The 12,369-nt window shown below is 42.9% G+C and overlaps 1 pseudogene; it reads left to right on the top strand.

Moving 5' to 3' along the window:
• The first annotated feature begins 6,517 nt into the window (after positions 1 to 6,517).
• On the top strand, positions 6,518 to 7,596 carry LOC112837009 (L-lactate dehydrogenase A chain pseudogene; annotated as a pseudogene).
• The last annotated feature ends 4,773 nt before the right edge of the window (positions 7,597 to 12,369 follow it).

Here is a 12,369-nt window from a genome sequence, read left to right as displayed (position 1 = left end):
GGCTCCTGCTGAGACTCCCACCTGCATGCAGGTGTAGCCCAACGGCAGCCTGCTTTTGATGCATTGACTGCAACTGCCATGTTTGCTCTGGGGCTTACCCTGACAACGCCACAAGGGTTGCCCACACAAAGCAGGGTAAGGGGGAGCTAGCCCCTGAGCAGCCCTTCAGCAGATGGAGGCCTGATCCAGGGCATAACGCTGCCTTCCATGTCTTGAGAAGACAGTTTCAGGTCTGGAATTCGAGGCCTGTTTCCTGAAAAAAGACCACAGCCAGACTGAGCTGTGGTTGCCCATTGTGACCAGCCTGCAGTGGTGTGGATTGCTAGCTCCCCCTTCCTGTTTTTCTTCACCCAGTGCCCCTCTGTGTTTCCTGGGATTGAGAGACTTGGCCCATCTACACGTAAGTTGAAAGCACCTGAATCCATCCATCCTTAACATCACTCACAGTGGGACAAGTGAGCTTGCCAGGATGGCACGGTAAGCATACAGCCTCCACCATGAAGTTTTTTGTCAAAACAAACTCCCCTCCCCCAAAATGAATGTGAATCTAACCAAGGTTGTAGACTTAACTGCCCATTTCCATTAAATGTGGGTATTAGGTGAACAAGTTAAACACCCCCTAAGAAGCAATCAGTCTGATCTAGAATGTGGTGGGTTTAACAGGACAAAAAAGTGAGTTTCCTTCAAAAATGAACGACCTGAGAAGAATCAGGGTGGTAGAGTTGGCAGAGAGCACCGGAAGGTCTCTGCTCCTGGGTGGAAGTACTTTGAGACCGACTCCAGTCATGTCAAGAACTACAAACAGGTGGCTACATGGGAAGAAACATGCTTACGGGCATCAAGGAGCTCCTCAAGAGACGAGGCCCGAGGGGTGCGTGTTGGAGGGAGCAGAGAACACGGGGGGCCTTGTGGCGCGGCCTTCGGGGGGTTGCTGCTGGTCAGAGCCGGGTCCCTTGCTGGGGGCCTACCACCTGGGGGACTTGGGCATTTGAAAGGGCTAAACCACAGCTCCTTACCCCTCATGGCATCTGGTGAACTTTTAGGCTGCTTTGGGTAGGAAGAAATGAGGCCAAGTCCAAAAAAACTTTTTGGGAAACAGCTTAGTTTTCCTCCGGTCCTGCTGGGCTGGGCTCCAGTTAACAGGTGGGGTGGCGGGGAGCGGGGGTGCCCATCAGTAGAGAGCAGAGTGGAACCGTTAGTTAAGCTGCTGGAGGACAGGTCAGCAGAACATGTTCTAATGGAAACAGAAAGTAAACAACGGAACTTACTGGAACTTACGGAGACATTGAGTCACAGCAAAGAGGTCTACAATGTGTGTAGTGAAAATCCAAGGAATAGAAAGTAAAGCAGGAAAACAATCCTTGGAAGGACTGGCCAAGAACTTTCCAAGACTGATGAAAGAAATGAAGCCACAGGTTCAGAAATCTCAGAAAACCCCACACAGGATGAATACAAAACAAAAACCCCTCACACCCTGACACCTGCTAGGAAACTACCAAAAGTGAAAGCGAACATATTAAAACCATGGAGGGGGGTGACCGGGGAGGAAGGAGTAGGGGGGATTTCTCTTCAGAAAAGCAACAGCAAAGCCAGAGGATAATAAAATGGCTTTTTTTTTTTTTAAGTGTTGCAAGAAAAAAATCCTGACTGCCATTTATAAGACACGTTCTTACTTTCGGCCTTCCTGTGTTAAGTTTAAAAGTTGGAGAAAGTCCATCGGTGCAAACACCATCGAAAAGCAAGCAGGTGCCACTTTGGTGATGGCACACAGCCAACTTGAAGGCGAGAAGCACTCTTCGAGATGGAGAAGCACGTTTTGTGGACAAGGTTTCCCATTGCTGCCCTGGCTTACCACAGACTTGATGGCTTCCAACAACACTGACGGTAGTTGAGGAGTCTGAGCTGGGTCTGGCTGGGCCAGCATCAGATGTCAACAGGACTGCTGCCTTCCGGTCCGGAGGCCCCGGGGACAGTCTGTTTCCTTGCCCTGTCCAGCTTCCACAGGCCGCCCGCACGCCTTGGCTCCTGGCCTTACCTCCATTTTCACATTTTCAAAACCAGCAGTGCTGGGCCAGGTCCATTTCACACTGCCACCCTCTGGGGCTCACCTCTGCCTCCCCCTTGCACAAAAGACCCCTGTGATTATGCTGGTCCCACCTGGCGATCCAGGACAAGCTCCCTATTTTAAGATAGGCTGATGAGTGACCTTTCTTCTGTCTGCTCTCTTAATTTCCCTTTCATGTGACTGAACGTATTCACGGGTTCCGGGGATTCGGACATCTGCATCCTTGGGGACCATTAATCTTCCCACTACAGTAGACAACAGGATTATATGATTCTAACTCTATAAAAAATGAAATATAATAAAAGTTAACAACTGAGAGTCATCTACAGTTGGGGCATTGGGGTGGGAGGCGCCCTACCAGACATTAAAACATAATCTAAAGCCCCTTATTAAAACATCAGGACACAAGCATGAACAGTAGCTAGAGGAATAAACTAGAGAGATGAGAAATAGACTCGAATACATACAGGAAGGTACCTACCGTATGATACAGATGGCGTCTCAAGTCACTGAGGTTAAGGTGGACTTTTAAAGATTTTATTTATTTATTTGAGAGAGAGAATGAGAGAGAGAGAGCATGAGAGGGGGGAGGGTCAGAGGGAGAAGCAGACTCCTCGCTGAGCAGGGAGCCCGATGCGGGACTCGATCCCGGGACTCCAGGATCATGACCTGAGCCAAAGGCAGTCGCTTAACCAACGGAGCCACCCAGGCACCCTAAGGTGGACTTTTAAACAAATGGCTCTGGGAAAATTGATTAGCCTTTGGAAAAATAAATCCATTAGAAAAAAATCCAGATAGATCAGGGATCTCAATGTGAAAGAATGAAACCATGCCAGTCCTAGAACTGGGCAAAGGAAAGGCTTCTGTGTCTCAGAATTCTAGCTGTTGAAGAGTCCAATTTGACTACTTACAAATGTTGCAAATTATAAAGATACCCAAACAGCAACAGAGACAGAAACCGAAGGTAAATACAGAGAACAAACTGGGGTTGCCAGAAGGGAAGGGTGTGGGGATAGGGAGTGGGTGGGATAGCTGAAGGGGATTGAAAAGTCCAGACTTCCAGGGACGCCTGGTGGCTCAGTCAGGTAAGCGTCTGATTCTTGATTTCGGCTCAGGTCATGATCTCGGGGTTGTGAGATCGAGCCCCATGTCAGGCTCTGTGCTGGGTGGGGAGCCTGTTTAAGATTCTCCCTCTCCCTCCCCCGCTCGCTCTCAAAAAAGTTCAAACTTCCAGTTATAAGTAAATCCTGGAGATGAAGAGTACAGCATAGGTAATATTGCAATAATGTGTGGGGACAGGTGAGCACCGTGTAGTGTACGGAACTGTTGAGTCACTGTGTTGTACACCTGAAACACACAACACTGCATGTCATCTGTACCTCAATTAAAAATTTTTTAAAAAGACATCTGAGAGCTGACAAAGTATTTACAACATAAAGGGCTGGTAATATTCCTCATATATAAAGAATTCTTAAAAATTGAGGGAATTAGCCATTCTTCTGGGTGGCTCAGTCGGTTAAGTGTCTGCCCTTCAGCTGGTGTCATGATCTCAGGGTCCTGGGATCAGGTCCCACATCAGGCTCTCTGTTCAGCAGGGAGTCAGCTTCTCCCTCTCCCTCTGTTCCTCTCCCCAGCTTAGGCTCATGCTCTCTCTCTCTCTCAAAATACCTTTTTTTAAATTTTTTTTAATTTTATTATGTTAGTCACCATACAGTACATCATTAGTTTTTGATGTGGTGATCCACGATCCATTGTTTTCGTATAACACCCAGTGCTCCATGCAGTACGTGCCCTCCTTAATACCCATCACCGGGCTAACCCAACCCCCCTCCCCCCTCCGCTCTAAAACCCTGTTTGTTTCTCAGAGTTCGTAGTCTCTCATGGTTCGTCTCTCCCTCAGAATCCCCCCCCCTTTCATCTTTCCCTTCCTTCTCCTAATGTCCTCCGTGCTATGCCTTATGTTCCACAAATAAGTGAAACCATATGATAATTGACTTTCTCTGCTTGACTTATTTCACTTAGCATAATCTCCTCCAGGCCCATCCATGTTGGTGTAAACGTTGGGTATTCATCCTTTCTGATGGCTGAGTCATATTCCATTGTATCTATGGACCGCATCTTCTTTATCCATTCATCTGTTGAAGGGCATCTCGGCTCTTTCCACAGTTTGGCTATTGCGGACGTTGCTGCTATGAACATTGGGGTGCATATGGCCCTTCTTTTCACTGCAGCTGTGTCTTTGGGGTAAATACCCAGGAGTGCAATTGCTGGGTCATAGGTTAGCTCTATTTTTAATTTTTTGAGGCACCTCCACACTGTTTTCCAAAGTGGCTGTACCCACTTGCATTCCCACCAACAGTGTAAGATGTTTCCCCTTTCTCCGCAACCTCTCCAACATTTGTTGTTTCTTTCCCTGCCCATTTTTGCCATTCTAACTGGTGTAAGGTGGTATCTCAATGTGGTTTTGATTTGAATTTCCCTGATGGCTAATGGTGATGAGCATTTTTTCATGTGTCTGTTAGCCATTTGTATGTCTTCTTCAGAGAAGTGTCTTTTCATGTCTTCTGCCCATTTTTTGACTTTTTATTTGTTTTTTGGGTGTTGAGCTTGAGAAGTTCTTTATAGATCTTGGATACCAGCCCTTTATCTGTAGTGTCGTTTGCAAATATCTTCTCCCATTCTGTGGGTTGCCTCTTTGTTTTGTTGACTGTTTCCTTTGCTGTGCAGAAGCTTTTTATCTTGATGAAGTCCCAAAAGTTCATTTTTGCTTTTGTTTCACTAGCTTTTAGAGATGTATCTTGAAAGAAGTTGCTGTGGCCGATGTTCAAAGAGGTTACTGCCTATGTTCTCCTCTGGGATTTTGATGGATTCCTGTCTCATGTTGAGGTCTTTCATCCATTTTGAGTTTATCTTTGTGTATGGTGTTAGAGAATGGTCAAGTTTCATTCTTCTGCATGTGGCTGTCCAATTTCCCCAGCAGCATTTATTGAAGAGACTGTCTTTTTTCCATTGTATGTTTTTTCCTGCTTTGTCGAAGATTATTTGAAAATATCTTAAAAAATAATAGAGGGAATTAAAAAAACAATAGAAAAAATGACAAAAGACATAAACAGATAATTCACAAAAATTTACAAAGTGGCTTTTAAACATGAAAAGATGATCAACTTCATTTTTAATAGGAGAAATGGGAATTTAAAATAACACAGAATTCGTGTTTGTGAGCCAAGGGAGTGGCAGAACCTCAAGAGCGTAACAGTGTTTTCTGTCACCAAACTCAGGAAATTGATTCTCCTATGCTCTTTGTTGGTGGGAGTGCAAGCTGGGACGTCCATGTAGAGAGGAGTTTGGCAATATCTAAGAACAACATATACATATGCTTTGTATCCCCCACAATCCAGCTGTTAGGAATTTATCCTGAAGATTCAACCCCACAATTTAAAAAATGCATATATACAAGGTTATTTATTGCAGCATTATTCCTGATCGGCAAATACTGGGAATAACCCAAACACTTATACACAAGGGAATGGCTGAGTAAATAATGCTACGTCCATGTGAGGGAGTCCTCTGCATCTATAATAAAGAATGATGCAGTCCCTCATACGGAATGACTTCCAGGACACACTGTTAAGGGGGGGGGGGGAAACGTGCATACAAATGCCTTGAGTATGCTGTTTTTTGTGTAAGAGAAAAGACAAAATGCATGAATTTGCTCATCAGTGAGGAAAAACGCACTAAAAGGGAAGCCAGAATAATGAAATTGTTTGCTTTCTGGGTATAGGAGGGAATGAGGTGGAGAGGATGAAACGAGTCAGGGGGTGTCACTTCCCTTTTGTAAAGTTCTGACTTTGGGGATTATGTGAATGTTTTGTGTACTCAAAGAAGAAATAAAATGATGATTGTGGGAAGGGGGAATGAACCAAACTGTATTTTCAAAAAATTACATAACTGCCCTGAAGGTAAGGGACATAACTAAGGTAAGTTTTGAACAACACTATTTAAACTGTACGTCCTAAGGTTCAAGACAAAAATAACTTTAAACCTATACTGAACTCCTGTTACTGGGTTTCTTTTTTTGCAAAAACAAAGGTTAGCAATTTTGAAATGACTTTTTGTGTGTTCTAGGATTAAACAAATGAGTAAAAATATTGCACAAATATTGTTTGTGCACAATTGCACAATTGTGCACAATTGCACAAAAATATGTTTCCCTGTCCAAGAAGGAGCTACCACTACAGGCACAACCCTGTCCTATTATGCACCCTAGGTGTTGCTTTTTTTTTTTTTTTTTTTTTACAGATTGAAGGTTTGTGGCAACCCTGTCAATTTGATGAAAGAAAAATCTTCTTAAAAAATTGTCCCAGACCGGTCGGAGCCGCTGCCGCCGAGTCCGGATTCAACCTCACGCACCGCTGACACCCGCCCGCCCGACGTGCACTCCCGATTCCTTCTGGTTCTAAGTCCAAAATGGCAACTCTCAAAGATCACTTGATTCAGAATCTTCTTAAGGAAGAACATACCCCCCAGGATAAGATCACAGTTGTTGGGGTTGGTGCTGTTGGCATGGCTTGTGCCATCAGTATCTTAATGAAGGACTTGGCAGATGAACTTGCTCTTGTTGATGTCATGGAAGACAAACTGAAGGGAGAGATGATGGATCTCTAGCACGGCAACCTTTTCCTTAGAACACCAAAAATTGTCTCTGGCAAAGATTATAATGTGACTGCAAACTCCAAGCTGGTTATTATCACAGCTGGGGCACGTCAGCAAGAGGGAGAAAACCGTCTTAATTTGGTCCAGCGTAACGTGAACATCTTTAAGTTCATCATTCCTAATATCGTAAAATATAGCCCAAACTGCAAGTTGCTTGTTGTTTCCAATCCAGTGGATATCTTGACCTATGTGGCTTGGAAGATAAGTGGCCTTCCCAAAAACCGTGTCATTGGAAGTGGTTGCAATCTGGATTCAGCCCGGTTCCGTTACCTAATGGGGGAAAGACTGGGAGTTCACCCATTAAGCTGTCACGGGTGGGTCCTTGGGGAGCATGGAGACTCCAGGGTGCCTGTATGGAGTGGAGTGAACGTTGCTGGTGTCTCTCTGAAGAATCTGCACCCTGACTTAGGCACTGATGCAGATAAGGAACAGTGGAAAGAGGTTCACAAACAGGTGGTTGACAGTGCCTATGAGGTGATCAAACTGAAAGGCTACACCTCCTGGGCCATTGGACTGTCTGTGGCAGATCTGGCTGAAAGTATAATGAAGAATCTTAGGCGGGTGCATCCAATTTCCACCATGATTAAGGGTCTCTATGGAATTAAAGATGATGTCTTCCTTAGTGTCCCTTGCATCTTGGGACAGAATGGAATTTCAGATGTTGTGAAGGTGACTCTGACTTCTGAGGAGGAGGCCCGTTTGAAGAGGAGTGCAGATACACTTTGGGGGACCCAAAAAGAGCTGCAGTTTTAAAGTTTTCTAATGTACCACTTCACTGTCTAGACTATAGCAGGATTTTAGTTGGAGGTTGTGCATATTGTCCTTATTATCTGATCTGTTACTCAAGTAATATTAAAATGGCCTAAGAAAAAACGTCAGTTTCCTAAAGTTCCAAATAGGAATGGTTCACCAAACCCTGCAGCTGTATCCTGGTACTGGATGATACCTGTCTTTGTAGCCCTAAGTTGGTTAACGTAAGTTAGCCCCACCGTCTCAGAGGCTCCACTGCCAGAGCTGCCGTTGCTCTGCACACCAGATGTGTGTTTACTGTGTGTTCTGTCACTTCAGGTTCCTTCCCCCAACACCCAACATGCCTAGTCCATCTTTTCCAGTCAGTCACGTTCTGGGATCCAATGTATAAATTCAATATTGCGTGTATTGTGCATAACTGTCCTAAAGGATCTTACTTTGTGTACCATGTATGTCAGAATATAGTGTACATGGCCATATAACGTAAAAAGACAATGCAGCCAACTAAGTGTCATACCAACTAAAATACCAAATAAATTTTGAACAGTGACTCTTTTTTTGAACAAACAAACAAAAATTGTCCCAGACCAAAGGACACTAAAGAGGCACAACAACTCAATGCAACTCTGTAATCAATAAAAGTACGTTATGAGGCACCATTGGGAATTGATGAAATCTGAATAAACTATATCAATTACATCAGAGGTTGGCAAACTGCAGCCTGTTGGCCAAGACCAGGCTATTGGCTGTTTTTGAAAAGAGAGTTTTATTGGGATACAGCCATGTCCGTGTATTTATGTATTGTCTGTAGCTGCTTTCACACCACAAAGCAAAATTGAGTAGTTGTGACCGAGACTGTCCTGCAAAGGGTAAAATACTCTGACCCTTTACAGAAAATTTCCCAGCTTTTATATTAGATAACTTTGTTTTGACATTAATCTCCTTGATTTTGTTGATTTTACTGTGGTTGCGGAAGAGGACATCCTTGTTTTCAGAAAATAAGCTTACTTAGAAAATAAAATATATATAAGCATTATTTATATCTACATATGTATGTACTTGTCACTAGTATTAGAATGATTTTTATAAGATGATTTCATCAATGAGAGCACCAAATTGCCAAAATTGTTTTGCCCCCATACTGTATACTATGGAATACATTCATTACATAATTTTTTCAAATTTTCTTTGTTTTTCATGAATTTGGTATTCCTGAGGGCTGGCCAGTTATTTTTTTAGATGTCCCTTTTTTGGGGTTTGTCTGTTGCTTCTTTGTTATTAGATTCAAGATATACATTATGAACACCACAGAAGCGATGTTGTGATCTCTTCGGTTTTGTATCAGGCACACGACAGTGGACATCCCTACATCCTTTAGGGGAGAATGCTTCTAGAAACAATGATGAGGGCTGGTTGTGCACTTTGCTGTGGGGGTGTCCTTGCTCCATGCTATCTCAGTGGCTGGAACTAGGATATGTATCTCTGTGTGCAATTAATTATCTGTGTATTAGTGGTTCTTGAAAAGTCTCCTAAAGATTCTGATACTCCCTGTCTCTAATTGGGAATTGTTAAGTTAAAGCCATCTAAAAACAAAATGCCTCCAAACTTATGAACTATTATTGCCCACTATGAAAATCCTAAATCACTGAAGTGTTCAAAAAGGAAGAAAGTTACAGATTGATTGTGGACTTTAAAAGTACATGTTAAAATCTAGGGTGAACCATCGGTTTCCACCAACATGCTTAACTAAATGGAGAAAACCTCTCAGTCTAGAACAACTAAAATGCTGTTTCGAGTATTAAAATTTTTTTTCTGGTGCAATGCATATCAGATTTCTTTTTTTTTAATTTTATTTTATTAGGTTATGTGAATCACCATACATTACATCATTAGTTTTTTTTTTTTATGTAGTGTTCCATGATTCATTGTTTGCGTATACACCCAGTGCTCCATTCAATAGGTGCCCTCTTTAATACCCATCACCAGGCTAACCCATCCCCCCACCCCCTCCCCCTCCCCTCTAGAACCCTCAGTTTGTTTTTCAGAGTCCATCGTCTCTAATGGTTCGTCTCCCCCTCCAACTTACTCCCCTTCCTTCTTCCCCTCCTGCTATCTTCTTCTTCCTTTTTTTTTCTTAACATATATTGCATTGTTTGTTTCAGAAGTACAGATCCGTGATTCATCAGTCTTGTACAATTCACAGCGCTCACCATAGCACATACCCTTCCCAATGTCTATCACCCAGCCACCCAATCCCTCCCACCCCCCACCACTCCAGCAACCCTCTGTTTGTTTCCTGAGATTAAGAATTCCTCATATCAGTGAGGTCATATGATACATGTCTTTCTCTGATTGACTTATTTCACTCAGCATAACACCCTCCAGTTCCATCCACGTCGTTGCAAATGGCAAGATCTCATTCCTTTTGATGGCTGCATAATATTCCATTGTGTATATATACCACTTCTTCTTTATCCATTCATCTGTCGATGGACATCTTGGCTCTTTCCACAGTTTGGCTATTGTGGACATTGCTGCTATAAACATTGGGGTGCACGTACCCCTTCGGATCCCTACATTTGTATCTTTGGGGTAAATACCCAGTAGTGCAATTGCTGGATCGTAGGGTAGCTCTATTTTCAACTGTTTGAGGAACCTCCATACTATTTTCCAGAGTGGTTGCACCAGCTTGCATTCCAACCAACAGTGTAGGAGGGTTCCCCTTTCTCCACACCCCGCCAACATCAGTCGTTTCCTGAATTGATAATTTCAGCCATTCTGACTGGTGTGAGGTGGTATCTCATTGAGGTTTTGATTTGGTTTTCCCTGATGCCGAGCGATGTCGAGCACTTTTTCATGTGTCTGTTGGCCATGTGGATGTCTTCTTTGGAAAAATGTCTGTTCATGTCTTCTGCCCATTTCTTGATTGGATTATTTGTTCTTTGGGTGTTGAGTTGGTAACTTCTTTATAGATTTTGGATACTAGCCCTTTATCTAATATGTCATTTGCAAATATTTTCTCCCATTCTGTCGGTTGTCTTTTGGTTTTGTAGACTCTTTCTTTTGCTGTGCAAAAGCTTTTTATCTTGATGAAATCCCAATAGTTCATTTTAGCCCTGGCTTCCCTTGCCTTTGGCGATGTTTCTAGGAAGAAGTTGCTGCGGCTGAGGTTGAAAGGTTGCTGCCTGTGTTCTCCTTTAGGATTTTAATGGACTCCTGTCTCATGTTTAGGTCTTTCAATCATTTGAAGTCTATTTTTGTGTGTGGTGTAAGGATATGGCCCAGTTTCATTCTTCTGCATGTGGCTGTCCAATTTTCCCAACACCATTTGCCGAAGAGACTGTCTTTTTTCCATTGGACATTCTTTCCTGCTTTGTCAAAGATGAGTTGACCATAGAGTTCAGGGTCCATTCCTGGGCTCTCGATTCTGTTCCATTGATCTATGTGTCTGTTTTTGTGCCAGTACCATACTGTCTTGATGATGACAGCTTTGTAATAGAGCTGGAAGTCCGGAATTGTGATGCCGCCAGCTTTGCTTTTCTTTTTCAATATTCCTCTGGCTATTCGGGGTCTCTTCTGGTTCCATACAAGTTTTAGGATTATTTGTTCCATTTCTTTGAAAAAGGTGGATGGTATTTTGATGGGGATTGCATTGAATGTGTAGATTGCTCTAGGTAGCATTGACATCTTCACAATGTTTCTTCTTCCAATCCATGAGCGTGGAACGTTTTTCCATTTCTTTGTGTCTTCCTCGATTTCTTTCATAAGTATTTTCTAGTTTTCTGAGTACAGATCCTTTGCCACTTTGGTTAGATTTATTCCTAGGTATCTTATGGTTTTGGGTGCAATTGCAAATGGGATCGACCCCTTGATTTGTCTCTCTTCTGTCTTGTTGTTGGTGTATAGGAATGCCACTGATTTCTGTGCATTGATTTTATATCCTGCTACTTTACTGAATTCCTGTGTGAGTTCTAGCAGTTTTGGGGTGGAGTCTTTTGGGTTTTCCACATACAGTATCATATAATCTGCAAAGAGTGAGAGTTTGACTACCTCTTTGCCGATTTGGATGCCTTTGATTTCTTTTTGTTGTCTGATTGCTGTGGCTAGGACTTCTAATACTATGTTGAATAGCAGTGGTGAGAGTGGACATCCCTGCCGCGTTCCTGACCTTAGGGGAAAAGCTCTCAGCTTTTCCCCATTGAGAATGATATTCGCTGTAGGTTTTTCATAGATGGCTTTTATGATATTGAGGTATGTCCCCTCTATCCCTATACTCTGAAGAGTTTTGATCAGGAAAGGATGCTGTACTTTGTCAAATGCTTTTTCTGCATCTATTGAGAGGATCATATGATTCTTGCTCTTTCTTTTATTAATGTATTGTATCACATTGATTGATTTGCGGATGTTAAACCAGCCTTGCAGCCCAGGGATAAATCCCACTGGGTCATGCTGAATAGTCCTTTTAATGGACTGTTGGATCCTATTGGGTATTTTGGTGAGAATTTTTGCATCCATGTTCATCAAGGATATTGGTCTGTAATTCTCCTTTTGGATGGGGTCTTTGTCTGGTTTTGGGATCAATGTAATGGTGGCCTCGTAAAGTTTTCCTTCCATTTCTATTTTTGGGACCAGTTTCAGGGGAATAGGTATGAATTCTTCTTTAAATGTCTGATAGAATTCCCCTGGGAAGCCATCTGGCCCTGGGCTTTTGTTTGTTGGGAGATTTTTGATGACTGCTTCAATTTCCTTAGTGGTTATAGGTCTGTTCAGGTTTTCTATGTCTTCCTGGTTCAATTTTGGTAGTTGATACATCTCTAGGAATGCACCCATTTCTTCCAGGT

The sequence above is a fragment of the Callorhinus ursinus genome, unplaced genomic scaffold (assembly GCF_003265705.2).
Source record: "Callorhinus ursinus isolate GAN/ISIS: 27379988/994484 unplaced genomic scaffold, GSC_fseal_2.0 scaffold2, whole genome shotgun sequence".
NCBI classification, from domain to species: domain Eukaryota; kingdom Metazoa; phylum Chordata; class Mammalia; order Carnivora; family Otariidae; genus Callorhinus; species Callorhinus ursinus.
The sequence above is the reverse complement of the archived record's forward strand: the minus strand, read 5'-3'. Positions and strand labels throughout refer to the sequence as shown.